This window comes from Drosophila bipectinata, chromosome 3R (assembly GCF_030179905.1).
Source record: "Drosophila bipectinata strain 14024-0381.07 chromosome 3R, DbipHiC1v2, whole genome shotgun sequence".
NCBI classification, from domain to species: domain Eukaryota; kingdom Metazoa; phylum Arthropoda; class Insecta; order Diptera; family Drosophilidae; genus Drosophila; species Drosophila bipectinata.
This window is the reverse complement of record NC_091739.1, coordinates 2594624-2608381: the sequence shown is the minus strand read 5'-3', so window position 1 is coordinate 2608381 and position 13758 is coordinate 2594624. Positions and strand designations below refer to the sequence as shown.

At 39.2% G+C, this 13758-nt stretch overlaps 1 protein-coding gene across 2 annotated transcripts in view; it reads left to right on the top strand.

Moving 5' to 3' along the window:
* The first annotated feature begins 8339 nt into the window (after positions 1-8339).
* The window catches only part of LOC108130858 (sodium-coupled monocarboxylate transporter 2), a 34311-nt gene continuing 28892 nt past the window's right edge, over positions 8340-13758 (top strand). Inside the window, exons 1-2 of one of the 2 annotated variants that reach the window (XM_017249523.3) lie at positions 8340-8568; positions 10985-11043. The gene's annotated coding sequence lies outside the window, so the exon portion shown is untranslated. Of the gene's footprint in view, positions 8569-10981; positions 11044-13758 lie in introns of both variants that reach the window. The other variant, XM_017249522.3, reaches the window with a different exon arrangement.

Genomic DNA, 13758 nt, shown 5'->3' with positions numbered 1-13758 from the left:
GGCAGATAGGCAGGGCCAGAAAGAGGCAGAGGGAGCTGGCTCTGTTTTTGGCATGTGGCCCAGAATGGCTCTCCATTTCGCTTGGCTAGTGCGGCTTGGCTTGTTTTGCCAGCCAAAGCCAAAAAATGGAAAGCAAAATATATACGAGTGTATTTGTTAGAGGAGGTAGAGGACTTTGACGGGTCTATGCATAAATTTTACGTCCAATTTATTTTACTTCCCTGTGTGATGGCTTTCTATCTGGGATACACTCGTGTGTTTTTTCAAACACTTGGTGGCTGACAAGGTGAAGCTGAATCTAAACTTTATCGATCGTAATCTAGTCAGAGCAATTAGTAGCAACTAAAATATAATCACCGTGTTATGTGACATCAAATTTATGACGCTTTTAGTCCCTTTCGCCACATCCTAAGATTTATAGCCCCCGGTCCATAGGCTAAGTGCTTGTTTTGGCCACCAGAAAACATCTTAAAATTGTTTAAGAACGCATAAATAATAGTGTGTGGTTTTCGCTTTTTCGGGAGATGGAAAATGGAAATCGGGGCAAGAGCTATGCGGGTGTTGAAAGACAAACATCGAAAGCAATTTCTGGCTGAATTTTTTATAGATCACAGCTCTGCATCCGGACGTACGTACGTACGTTTCGGCATTGTCAGCAATGTGTGTACAACAACTGCACTCAAATGACAATTTGAACAGCGACAGAAAGTCCAACAATAAAAGCAACAAGCTAAATGGCAGGACAAAAAATGGCAAAAACAAGAAAGGACAATTGAAATCGACAGGAGGGTTCTGGATGGTGGTGGTGCTGCTGATAGCGGTGCAACAGCAGCAGGTGGTGCAGCAGGCACATTAAAATTCGCGACACACACACCTACACCTACATCTGCGAAACCCACCACCCACCGAACACACACAGCACTTAGCTGCACTTAGGTGCGACAGCCAGATGAGTGTCGAACGGCATTGTTTTGCCAAGCACACGGGAAAGTCATTTTCACTTAGTGCGTGAAAAACCAGCTCGGCATTTTAGACCAGCAAACCAGCCCGGCGTATACGCAATGCCATCCTTTGTCTCCAGCCGGCTGTTTGTTGCTTTTTTGCCGTTTCTTTGTAAATTTTGCAATTAATGTCACAATTAGCAATCACCATAAATTAAATGTGTAATATTTATCACTTTTAAAAGCAAACAAAAAAGTTGCGAACGCTTTGCATAATTCAAAGCCTTTTAAATTAATTCCCTTAATTGAATTATGAGATTTGCGATGCAAATTGTTCGCGCCTGAATTTTTAGTTTATTTGTCCTAATTGGTGAGTCGAGTCAACAAAGGAGTCTCCCGATTTTCGGGTAAATAACATAATAAACTCTAAAATATTTATGATAATAACAAAAATTCACCCTGGGGTATAGGGTTCTATTTTTGGCATAGGCGAGTTTTTAAAGCCCCATCAACATTTCGTAGCTAGTTGCGAGTGCTGACAAAATTTAATTATTTATCGGGCCAAATGCGAAAATTAGAATTTGCATTTCTGTCATCATCTATTTCAGCCCCATAAGCCAATTTAATGCCTGATTAACTTGGCAAATTACAGAGCAAAAGGATCAGTGGGCCCTGGAGTGGCTAGGGAGGCTTTGGTTTTAATTGAAATTCTGTTTGCGGTTGCGGATTGTTCAAAGCATTTTTTGGTCCAAAAGTTGATAAATATTTGAACGAATTACGATCAGGCTGGCAAGGAAATGTTTATTAATCCGTGAACATTACCGTCATAATAATGGCCAATTCTTTTGAAAACGCCAAGTAAATTACGCTTTAAATCGAATAAAAGTGCAATTAATCCATTCTGTTTCATTTATACGACCCTCCCACATGAGGAACACGTGAAAATTGCATTGTTGCCGAAATGGCAACGTGTGTACACAATTCAGTTATTGATTCACAGCGGGGGTGTGGCGCCGCATATTTTTGAGGCCCTGTGATATATGTGTTTGGATTTCTCTAGGAGCAATTATCGTGACCAGGTCGGACGGCAGACGCATGAATCAAATGAAAAATGCCTGCTGACTCGTTGGCCTGCATATTAATTAATAAAGTAAAAAAGCCATAAATGTAAAACTCATAACGACAAATGTTGGACCATAAATATGCACTTAGGTATTTATGCGCATTGACAGCATGAATATTTATGAGGCAATGACGACACAACGATGGCGGCCATTAAACTGTGCCTGCTTCACTTACCCATGCCTCTTCCCCAATTCCCCCCCGACCCGACCCCCGTTGATTAATTGGAAAAGTTCTGGTGCTGCTGCTGGTTCGGTTCAACGGGTCGTATGCTTGATTTTGCGTTTCCTCATATTTTTGCATGGTACCCGAAAATTCCGGCCAAAACTAAGCAAATCCAATGCCTGTGTTCGGATTGAAAAGTAAAGCGAAGATCAAAGGAATTTATTGTTTTCCATAAGAAAAGCCATGCGACCATCTGAGTTCATGTTTTGGGTCCGTCTCTCCCAAGCTAAGCAACAAATATTACAAATAAAATTTAAAATGACTGAAACGTTTAAATGAAATTATTTCATTATAAAAACAAAAACTAAAACCAATTGCAAGTAACTTAGTGTAATTTCAATATTTAAACTTAAACTTTTTGCTAATTGTAAACTAGACACAAATATATAAATACAAATATTAATATTAATGATAAATAAACAGATATATATTAAAGTTGAATTTTGAAATTAGATAAACGCCAAACGGCGAATATTCGAATAGTTCATAAATAATATATATAAACTACATAAAAAGAGAATTAAAACGTTTACTCATTTAATAAGCATAGCCGACATTTGAACTCAAAACTCTCATATGTGTGTCTGTTCCACTTAGTTGTGCGCAAAGGTAGATCAAATACGAGCGAAACCAAAAATACCACCAAATATATGAACAAGCCATAGAGATACTTCAGGAAAGATGAAGTATTATGTGTGTATATTAGGCAGGCGGTTAATGAAAATCAAATTTTTGGCATTGATAACTTATGTAATAAATAAACGAAAAATAAACTACCTACCTAAATTTTAAGCGGAAGTCTTCCACTACAATTACGCTCTATCCACTTGCATTGTACTTGCGTTATCCGACTTCGACTCCTGTTTTCGGGCAGACTATGTAACTAATTGTGTGTATATTAAGTAAGTGAATGTATTTCGAAAGGTTTCTTCCCAAAAACACAAAACAAAAATCGGAAACACAAACGGAAAGCATTAAACAGCCATAAACCAATTAAGTGTAAAAACAACTTAGAAAAATGCTGCACAAACTCTGCATGTTAGTTGCCCTAGACATGTAAGTAATTCATAATAAACTGTAGTTAACAATGGGTAAAATACACAACAAATCTAAATGAATATGAATAGGTAAATAAAGTTTAGAACTTGCCATTGTCGTTGTTGCTTTTCTGTTTCTTGGCCTGTTATAGGAGAACATAGTCTCATTGCATTATTTCTAAGTATTTTGTAGTATCCACTTAGCTAACAACGAAGTAACATGGTGCTATGAGTTACGAATCGCCTCGGTTCATCATCCCATGCACCCCTCTCCCTCAGGGTGGTCAAAACGTTAAAATCTGAGCCCCTTTTAACGTCTTGGTTGCACATGCATGCACATGCTCTACATAGAGCACCCCCTAAAAATCGGAACAAAATCCACAAAAACTCACACATAGCAAACACCCCAAGAAGAGAACTCGAAATCAAAATTTAAAGTTAGTTACGCGTTTAAGAGGAGCATTTCAAACTTACCTAGCCAAATAAGCATTTGTAAATAAAATACCTACTAACTACGCCATGTTATAGTCTCATGATTCTTAAACTTTAATATGATTATGGATACGATTAGGATTACGAAATGAAATGTAAATTGAGCAACACAAATTGCAAATTGAAGCCACCAAAGAATTGAATTTTCGCATGTAAGTCGAAGAGGTAAACTAAAAAGTATTTAATTATACCAAAGCTAAGACTAAGTGTAAACAAACTAACATAACAACATAACAAAGCCCAAAAAACCAAAAACCAAAAAACAAGAACAAACTATCGGAAACCCCGTTTCTTACCCCCACAAATAGTTGACAACTTTTAGCATTTAGGCAATCATATATGTATCATAGTTAAACTAAACTAAACTAAAGGAAAATCCTCACAAATCTACACTGTAAACCAAGAACTAAAATCGCATTTAAAACTTTCGGTTCTGTTGCCCTTCGTTTGGATCCCATTTCAATCGCCCCAAGACACCAGTTGAGTTTGAGCAAAATGATACATTTTCCCATTGTATGGGTCAACTTGTTTTCCTAAAATCTTCTAGTTGTAAGCGAAACTTATAAATAGAAAATACGATATATGCAACTATAAAACTATTAGCTAAGTGAATACATATGTCCACTAAAAGGACAATAAAGATTTAATTGAAATTATACAATACGATAACAATTACAAACTAAATAGTAATGCAGACGAAAAATTCCACAAGAGGCTCCCAACTTGAACTCGAACTCATCAGAGACAAGCTACAGCTAAAGCTACTAAACAGAAATCATTTTAAAACTTAATCTCGTCAAGTGAGTCAGAAACAACAAACAGTTTGGATAAACAGAAATCATAACTGATTAATAAAAACCGAAGGTATTCTTAAATTCTTTAAATGCATTCGTCTTGTTCATTCATTTCTGACACCTGGTCAGGTGGCAAATATTTCAGGGTGGTACGGCATTGCAGGCGTATAAGGAAATAAATTCCCGGTAAATTCTGAAAAACTTCGCTCGAGTGTGTGGGAATGCGTAAGTCTAAAGGGAGTGCAAGTAGGTAGCTCCCTGGCATTAAATGGCATTTTAATTTCCTGTATGCGCAGACGCCGCCATTTGGGCTCCTCAGCTTATTGATTTTTTCCCACAATGGTTGTAGTAGCCTTGACATTGCAGAATTGTCAAGCAGCTGCCGCCCATTAAATTTTCAGTCTAACAAAGGTAAGACAGCTTCGGTAAAATAGCACACTTCTGGGGATGGGATTGGCCAGGTAAGTGCTACCAGATTTCATAGCCCACTTTCAGGCTTAAGTGCCATTTTAAGACTGCGATGTTGATACTAAGAATTTTGTAACACCTGTATTTAATTAACTTTAATAAATATATAGATGACAAAAATCGAACCTTTATACAGCCACTTGATGTGTGGTTGATTAGACATACTTTTTCTAGGTAAAAGAGAAATAAATAAAGGTAATAATTACGCTCATAGTCAATTGATTTCCAACGAAAGGAAAAAGAGGAATGAGTGTTAAAAAGCTTAACAACGTAAAATCAAACGTATTTTTCTTAAAATACCATAGAAATAGACAATTTCAGATCTACCTAATGTGATACCTAATTAGTTAGTGATTTGAAAATCTGCTGAGTTATTAATAAACCCCAAATTTGATGAAGCAGTAACTTTTACCGTCATAAGGGCCATCCCCCAAACCGGATAAATCAATCAGGTTTTGCCCAATCGATCCCTACCCATTCATTAGTATGATAAGCCCTCTTTTCTTTAAACTCTAAAGCCAACAGTTGCCTTTGTGCCATCAATTGTTTTGCTCACCCAATTAAATAATTAGAGCCAAATACGCGCTTTTAACGCCACGAAGCCGCAACAGTCTCATTAATCAAAGCGCGCCAGCAGCATGCAAAGTTTGTCAAGCCAGTTTGTTTGCCCCGTCTGCGAGTCAGCCAGGTGCTAATTACACACGTGAGGTGCAAAAACTGGGCTAGCTGTTCGCCCAACTTTCGTGCAGCCCACGCAATGCGCTACAAGGAATGAGACAGAACGATACGGACCAACAGAGAGTGGAGCTTGAACCTGCGGGTTAAGTCTAGATGCCAGCGACTGTGCTAATTGTTTCAGTTGTTGCTGTTGCTTCTGCTCCTGCTGCCGCCCGAAACTTGTGCAACGTTTATCAGCCGGGTCACAAGTCGGTGGAAACATCATTTTCCAGCGGAATTAGAAAAAAAGGCGCAAAAATTAAAAGCACCCACGAATAATTGTCACGAAACAAGACAGAGACCGAGCACTATGGAAAAAAGAGACGGCCACACGAGTTGTGCAAGTTTTAATTAGTTAATTTAACGCCTGGCACCAACAGGAGTCTCGTTGCACGCTGCGTATGAGTAATGAGCTGGGCTCACCAACACACATGCTCACAGACACACAAGCACACACGTCGCACATGTCGCACTGGGGATGACTCCTAAATAATTACAGAGAGAAAAATGCAGAACCGTTTCCTGATCAATCAGGAAACTTATCATAAATGATTAAGAAGCAAATTTTTCAAAATATTGGCCTATTGTATATAAAAGATTCTTTCATACATTAAAAAAGAAACTAAGAGAAAGAGGAGCTAAATAATTCTTATTATACATCACCATGAAAAAAAATATAATAATTTAGAATAAAAATTCAAGACATTAGAAAAAAATTTTAATTTTTAATAGAATTACTGCAAAAACGATCGTTTTTTTTGCGTGATGACTGTATGAGCCAGATACCCCTAATGCGAATGTCTTGAAGCTGTCAACATTTTGCTAACGCTTGAACTTTTGCGCCAAACCCAGTAGAATAGACAAGGAGGTGGCTGGAGAGGATGGGGAATGACAGATAGGAACTGGAAGTGGGATTTGGATTTGGAGAGATTGGGGGTGGCAGGATGAGCGGCATAGAGGGAGAGACTTTTGCGGTTGGCTTTGCTAAGTAATTTCCCCTTGCGGATGCAACTAATTACTAAACATTTCGCATAAAATTCTCAACTTGACAGCCTCTAACTGCACGGCTAAGGACCCGCGCCCAGCCCCTCAGGATAACAACAAGCGCCTGTGTGTGTCAGTAGGTGGGGGCGGAAGGTTGTGCCGGGGTGTGGGGGAGTCGCGGTGGTGGCATGTTATCAACAAATCTAACATGCGGTTTGTGCTAATTCACTGGCACAACCAAGCCAACCGCCAAACAGTCGGCCACCGCCCTGCTTAGCGGTCATAAAGTAAACGGGAATGGCCATAGCGAAGGCGGGAGGGAGATAGTCGATGATAGAGTGGGAGGGGTCTACTTCCGGTTGAGATGATTATAACCGCTACGAACTCCACACCCCCGCACACACACAGGCCCGGGCACCACTAGGCCCAGGCCAAGAAAAATGATCATAAAATAGCTGAAATTATTTAACACTGTTTTGTATTTAATGCAAAAACTTTTGCTTTGACTGTGTGTGGAAACTGTTGCCGGAAGTTTGAAAAAGTTGCAAAGTCTGCAACATGCAACTCGTCCCGAATGCCGGCAACTTGAACGACAAACGAAGCGATTAATGATAGGTCCACGGTAAACATAACATTGGGGGAACTTTTATTAATTAAATTTATAAATTTATTAAGATTGTAATTGTTAAGGAAAACCTCTTGGGATATCTGTGAAATACTTTTAAAAATAATTCAAAACTAAATAAAGTTCTTCGAACATTTTTTCTATGTATAGTTTTCTGTTACTCCTTGAACCTGGCACATAAACCGGCATTTCACTATGACTAAGTGTTTGGTGTGTAATTAACGTTTAGACTATGAGATATGCGTCAGAGCCCCCTAGGAAATTCCCCCGACTCTAGTGCCAGAAAATTACATTTTTGCACTGCTCATGCCCTGCACTTGACTATGACCCACAACCCCCAGCAACGGCCCAGCTCCCCCAGCACCTCCACCCACGTAATTGGGCAAAGGGCAGCCCGGCAATTGTTGTTTGTTTATCTACACGTTGGTTGTTGTTAAAGTTGTTTAGCGCTCGTTGCATGTGTTAATTATATCGCGGCGTTACGTTGCCATCTTTGCACTGGCTTCACTCTTTTCGGCTCTGTGTCAGTATTTCCAATTGGCAGCCGAACGATGCAAATGCACTCTGTGCAAGCAGAATATCCAAAGCTCGTGGCTAATAGTGGTGGTCAGTGGATCGATTGGAACGGGCACTGGCGATAAAAAAAGTAAAGAAAAAATTTTATAAAACCGGCTCTGCAGCAGCGGCAACAGCAGTGCGTAAACAAATCCACAAAACACACAACCCACAAAAGATCTTCGCTCTTTTTATATTTTTCAATACGCTTGAGGGGGACTTTGGGACCTGGGAGACTCAGATGCTGGCGGTACGCCCAGCAGAGCTGCCAGCGTCGACTGCGGCTGCTGCGTCAGCGTCACCGTCAGCGTCGCACGAACCTTCCGCGACGAACAAGATCGCGCCAGCAGAGAAATAGCGCCGCCCAAGAGGCAGCCGCGCAACTGGCGATGAAAACAAACCCGTCGTGGCGCTCGCAGATACAAGACGCAGTTCCGAATCGAACCGATCCGAAACGATCCGATCCTATCCTCTTCGCGTAGCAGTGAAAATTTTTACCCTGAAAAGATATAAAGAAGCACCAATATAAATCAAATAAAATAATAAACTAAAATAAATCAAACAGACAACGACAAAACGGAAGCTTACACCAATCTACTCTTTGAAAAGTAATTTTGTTTGTGATTTTAATTACCAAACCGTAGACCAGACCAATTTTTCGTAGACCATCAATTTTTGTGAAAAATGTACAGATTAAAAAAAAACGCTCTGAGGCTTTGAGCAAAAAGATGTTTCAAATAGGCAGAAACAATAAAAAAGCCACAACCGAAAAATTATTTAGGAATAATTGCTTTATAAAAAACAGTTTTTTAATAACTAGCTAACTAGAAACCACAAATGTTTACTTATTTAAACTAATCATAATCAGCATTTTAATAGTTTTTTATATAATTTTTTTTAGTTTTCCAATAAGTCTCGATGAATTCTTAAAACTTGTATCAAGAAATGTTTACTTTGAAACATTTACTTTCCATCTTAGCGTGCATTAATAGCCCCATTACCGCAACAAAAGCATTTCAATAATAATAATACTATAAAAAAATGTTCAAAAGGGCGATAAACGGAAAATTGATTGAACAAGTTTGGCATTATCTGAGGGCTCAGCAATCACGCGATACGGGTAAACCGAAAGTTCAATCAAAATCGAGGCATTATTTACATAACCCTTTGAAGGCCCGTGGGTCACTCGTGCGGACGTGACAGAAATTTTTGATAACGAAGGTCGTCATATAGCACCTACCTGCCACCCCCCCAAGTCGACTTTGGGATGTGGAAAATTTTCTGGGCACACATATTTATGATTTCGAAAAATTGCGCGACAAAACTGACAAAATTAAAAGCGGAAAATTTCCCCAAAATATCACCAAAAAATAAAATCCCCGTTAACAATGAAATTTATTTTCTAACGATAATTCAAATGAAGCGGCAGTTTCGATTTTTATGGCCCGTCGTTTTCAGATTTTGATAAATTAATTCCATCTGCTAAATATTTACAAACTTTTCACATGACCAGCCATAAATTCTTGCCCGAGTCCTCATTAGCAATGCAAACGAGCCACCAAAAAAATGGGAAAAGATAATATAAACGATTTTTAGTCAAACTCTTCAAAAATGCCACATTAGGCACATATAGTTAACTGGAAACATGGAACAGGTTTCCCAACAGCCAGCACGCCACTAATTAATTACTGATTGGACTTGATATTTTATAAAATAGATTTGTTTATGTAAAACAGCGCCGAAATCGCGGCAAGATCTGTCCAAGTTTTCCGGTCCATTCTCAGGTGGCAACGAAATTGTTATTATTCCGATCTGTTTTGTTCGGGGCAGAACATTTACCAACCATCTAGTATATTCGTATATTGTGTGAATATGGAAAATTAATAACCACTAACAATGGCAGCGTCGGGGGAAATCAGGCCCGAATCGGGGGCGGGCCTTGAGCTTGAGCTGGAGCCCTAGTAGCTGGGTGCAATTACCTGGCCCCCAGTTTGCTGTGTCACAATTTCCGCAAATTATATTAGTCGCTGGCAGTCGGTCGGTTGATGGCTTATCCCCCCCATCCCAACCGTATTTTCAGTTTTTTCGCTGATCTGCCCGGCCAGCCCGACCCCGCCCTGCCGTCCAGAAAGAGTGAAAATTAATTAGTGCTGTTATAAATAAAGCATAAGCATCGAACGGCCAAATCATTTGACATTCAGTCCCCCAGCCGACCGAGCAGAAGTGCGCGAAAAAGTGATGAACGCTAGGCCGAAATAAAAAAAAAGCAAAATTCGCCACAAGAAGAAAAAACTGAAAACAGAAAGCGTAAACCGGAATCAAAACAAAAAAGTTAAAAAGCTTAAAAAACGCGAATCGTTTGGCGCCGGTTGAGTTATCAAATCATTCCCTAGTCACGTGATCACTGTTGGCCGGGTTTCTAAAATATTTCGGTTGGGAATGGTTTCCAGAATTAGCATTCCCAAAAGCATTTCCCATTATAAATGATCATAAAAACTTGGTTAAAAAAAAATAGTTTCATAGTGGATGGAAAGTAATACTTTTAACCTTCAACCCCAAAACCTTTACTTTTTTACCTTGAATTTATTTTCCTACATCACTGTCAGGTTCTTTAAATTTTGTCATTGTTCCTTGTTCTCGGTGCACATGCTTTGTTTAATCGCTTAATGCACAAATGACAAAGATACAGATACAATATGTACATATGTATCTATAAAAGAAAAAAGATTCAAGGGGCAGGGGACTCGAGAGTGTCGCGTGTGGCGGCCATTGCCACAAGAATTAAATTCTACGAAGGAGAAACTGGGCAGATAGCCAGCTGGTGGAGACTCGTAAACAGATGAAGAAATATGTATAAATAAATACGGCTGAAAAATGATTTTATTGTAACAATGATTGCGGATATACATGGGATCTTGTGTGTCTGGTGAAATTTTCACAAATACGATTATTTTTGGCTAAGAGTATTTTTATGTCGTGCTAATTACAAATCAAACTTCTTCACCTTCTTTTTTGGCCCAGAAGACGTAACGGATCTCGCGTTAATTAAATTTGGTGACACTTTCCATTGAGGATTGATAAAGGTAAGTGTGAATTGATTTACTTAGAAATAGGATTAAACAGACTACTGTGATTCATCTGCGAAGTAAATCACTTTTCTTTTATGGGACAATGGGGAGCGGCACGGCCCTCTACGATGGGGATGCGACTATTTATCAGTGAGTGGTTCCACGGAGGTTCGTCGGGAGGGCCGTGGGTGCTAAACATGCAAACCCCCTTTGGCAACACTTTTTGCCGACGCGTTTGTCATGCAATTTTAATCGCAATTGCATTTTTAATTTTCCTTTTCCACCTGACGGCCATGCAGAATCCCTCTATCCTTCTTTTCTGCTCGCAAAGAAAAATGTGCGCGGCAAAGGGAAAAGGGAAAATAAAAGCAAATAAATATTAAATGCAATACACTCAATACCCAGACAGTCAGACAGGACGACAGACAGACAGCAGGCAGCGAGCTGGCAAGCGAACTGAGCTGACAGTGGGGAACTCGAAGGATACTTGAGGTTACACTCAAGACAATATGATACCCGGTACTACCTCTAAACATTATAGCGATTTTATAAAGTTTATATTTATATTCAATAAATTATATAAAGTAAAAAACAATCCCCAATTTAGTTTAGGCTTAAAAACTCTGATATAAAATCCAAAAGTCTTTAAAGAGCGCTAGCACCTATTTATTTTAGAAGCAAAACCAACACCTGTACGAACATAAAATACCCTGGTATTTTACGAGTTATCCAGAATAAAAAGGCGGTTAGCTGGGGGAGGGGAAAATCGCCTGGCGGGCTACTAACACATTGGCATACAGAGAATGCGAGCTGGGACAGGATGCGAGCGAGTTCGCTATGCGTCCCATTTGCATAAATCTACATTTTAACTATTTTTTTTGTACCCTCCCGGGCCCCTCCACCGGCTCTCGGCCATCGCATCTGGCTGGATCGTCTGCTTCTGCGTTTTTTACCCGCCACCAAAGACGCTGTTGTTAAAAAGGAAAAAAAAACGAGGAGCGAGAGGACTATGAGACTAGGAGACTAGGGTAACTTGATAAATATTCGCGCAATGTTGGCGTGAAATATGCAACGATATTTCTTGTGCAACTACCACTGCAACAGGAGTACAGCAACATAGCAACATCCAAAGCAAAAACAACTGTCAACCGAGTGGCCAATGTATTGGAATTCGAATTGGAATTGAAATTGGTTTTATTTTTAGTTCTGGCCGCCAGCGACCAGCGACCAAGCCATCTGACGCTTTTAAATGAGTTGCTGCGATTGAAAAGCTCATATGTCAGGATTTGTGACAAACATTGACTAATTAAACATGTGCCCGCATCGGACATTTTGTCAAACTGGTATTAACGTATTTCGCCCAAAATAATAAGAACAAATCCCAAAATTATTTAATTATTTAATTATTTAAAAATTTAATTACCAAAAATGAAAAGTTTTATATAGAGAATAAATATAATTTTTTTTCTTTTAATTATAGTTTCTGATTTATTTCTGAATTAAATTCTCAAAGTGTTTCCCATAACATTTTCGTTGCAACCGCATTGACCACAGCCTGCGATCACACCGCAAGCCGGGTAATGAAGTCAAATCCTCACATTATACGTATACTTGATGGGCATATTTCATGAATATTTTATCGAGACAGTTAACATGCCGAGAAATCATGAATGAAAAGTATTCTCCACTTGTTTCTCGCTGCGGATTACAATAATTTAACAAAGTATTCAATTAGCATGACAACAAAAATCGCGTGTCAAGTGCAAGAGGTGCGAGCTGCACATTGTTTATTCAGTCAACTCTTTAGAGTCTATATTATAGGCATTGTAACATATCTTCCCAACATGCAACGAAGACTATTTGTCTAAATAAACAGTAATCGTTAGTACTGGAGAGTGCTTCAAAAGTGTAACCTCTTACAGAGCCGTCTTTCTTTTTGAATTTCACAAAATTATATAATCTCTCAAGGGTAATGACCACTCCCTTCTGTCATGAGTATCCAATGCTACAAAAGCGCTATCTCTGCAGCATTACAACAATTCTCCATTGCAATCAGGCAGTGGAAAAACATCACATGCTCACTATATCAACTAGTCGGAAAAACAAACCAAACCCGATTGCCAAACCACGTGACTGAACCGATACCGGTTGCGTACAAACTGCCGAGTGATTTCCAGTCTGAAAATAGATTTTCCAAGCGCACCCAAAAATAACTTGTCGCTTTTTACACTTAAAGAGAACGCCGAAAACGCCTCGAAGACATTAAAAACAAAAATATTGTCTTAAGGTGATTATTTTAAGGTTTTAAGTACTTGACATTGACACCTCAGCCAGTGGCCTGGATAAATACGAACTCTGTTTATTCGGTTAATTATTTAGTCGGTGCAACAGGTAAACAGTGTTAAGTATACTTAAGCCGGACTTTTGTGAGTCATGTGGATATGGCAAGGTAAATTTGCATCGCTGATGCAGTGGACATACTTTACCTGAATAATTGCACTAGGCCACACCGTGTCTGCCAAAAAACCAGCAGCAACTTCTGGCTCTTTCGGCAATAGCCGGCTGATTAATTGGCATCACATGACGCGACTTAACTATTTTTAAATCGATTTCGGCGACCGGCTAAAAGGTGTCATAAAAACGTAAAGACAAATAAAACTAGATACTTAAAAAACGAGTTTCGAACGTTAGTTTTTTCCTTTTTGGATAATCAATACAGATCGATGGCAG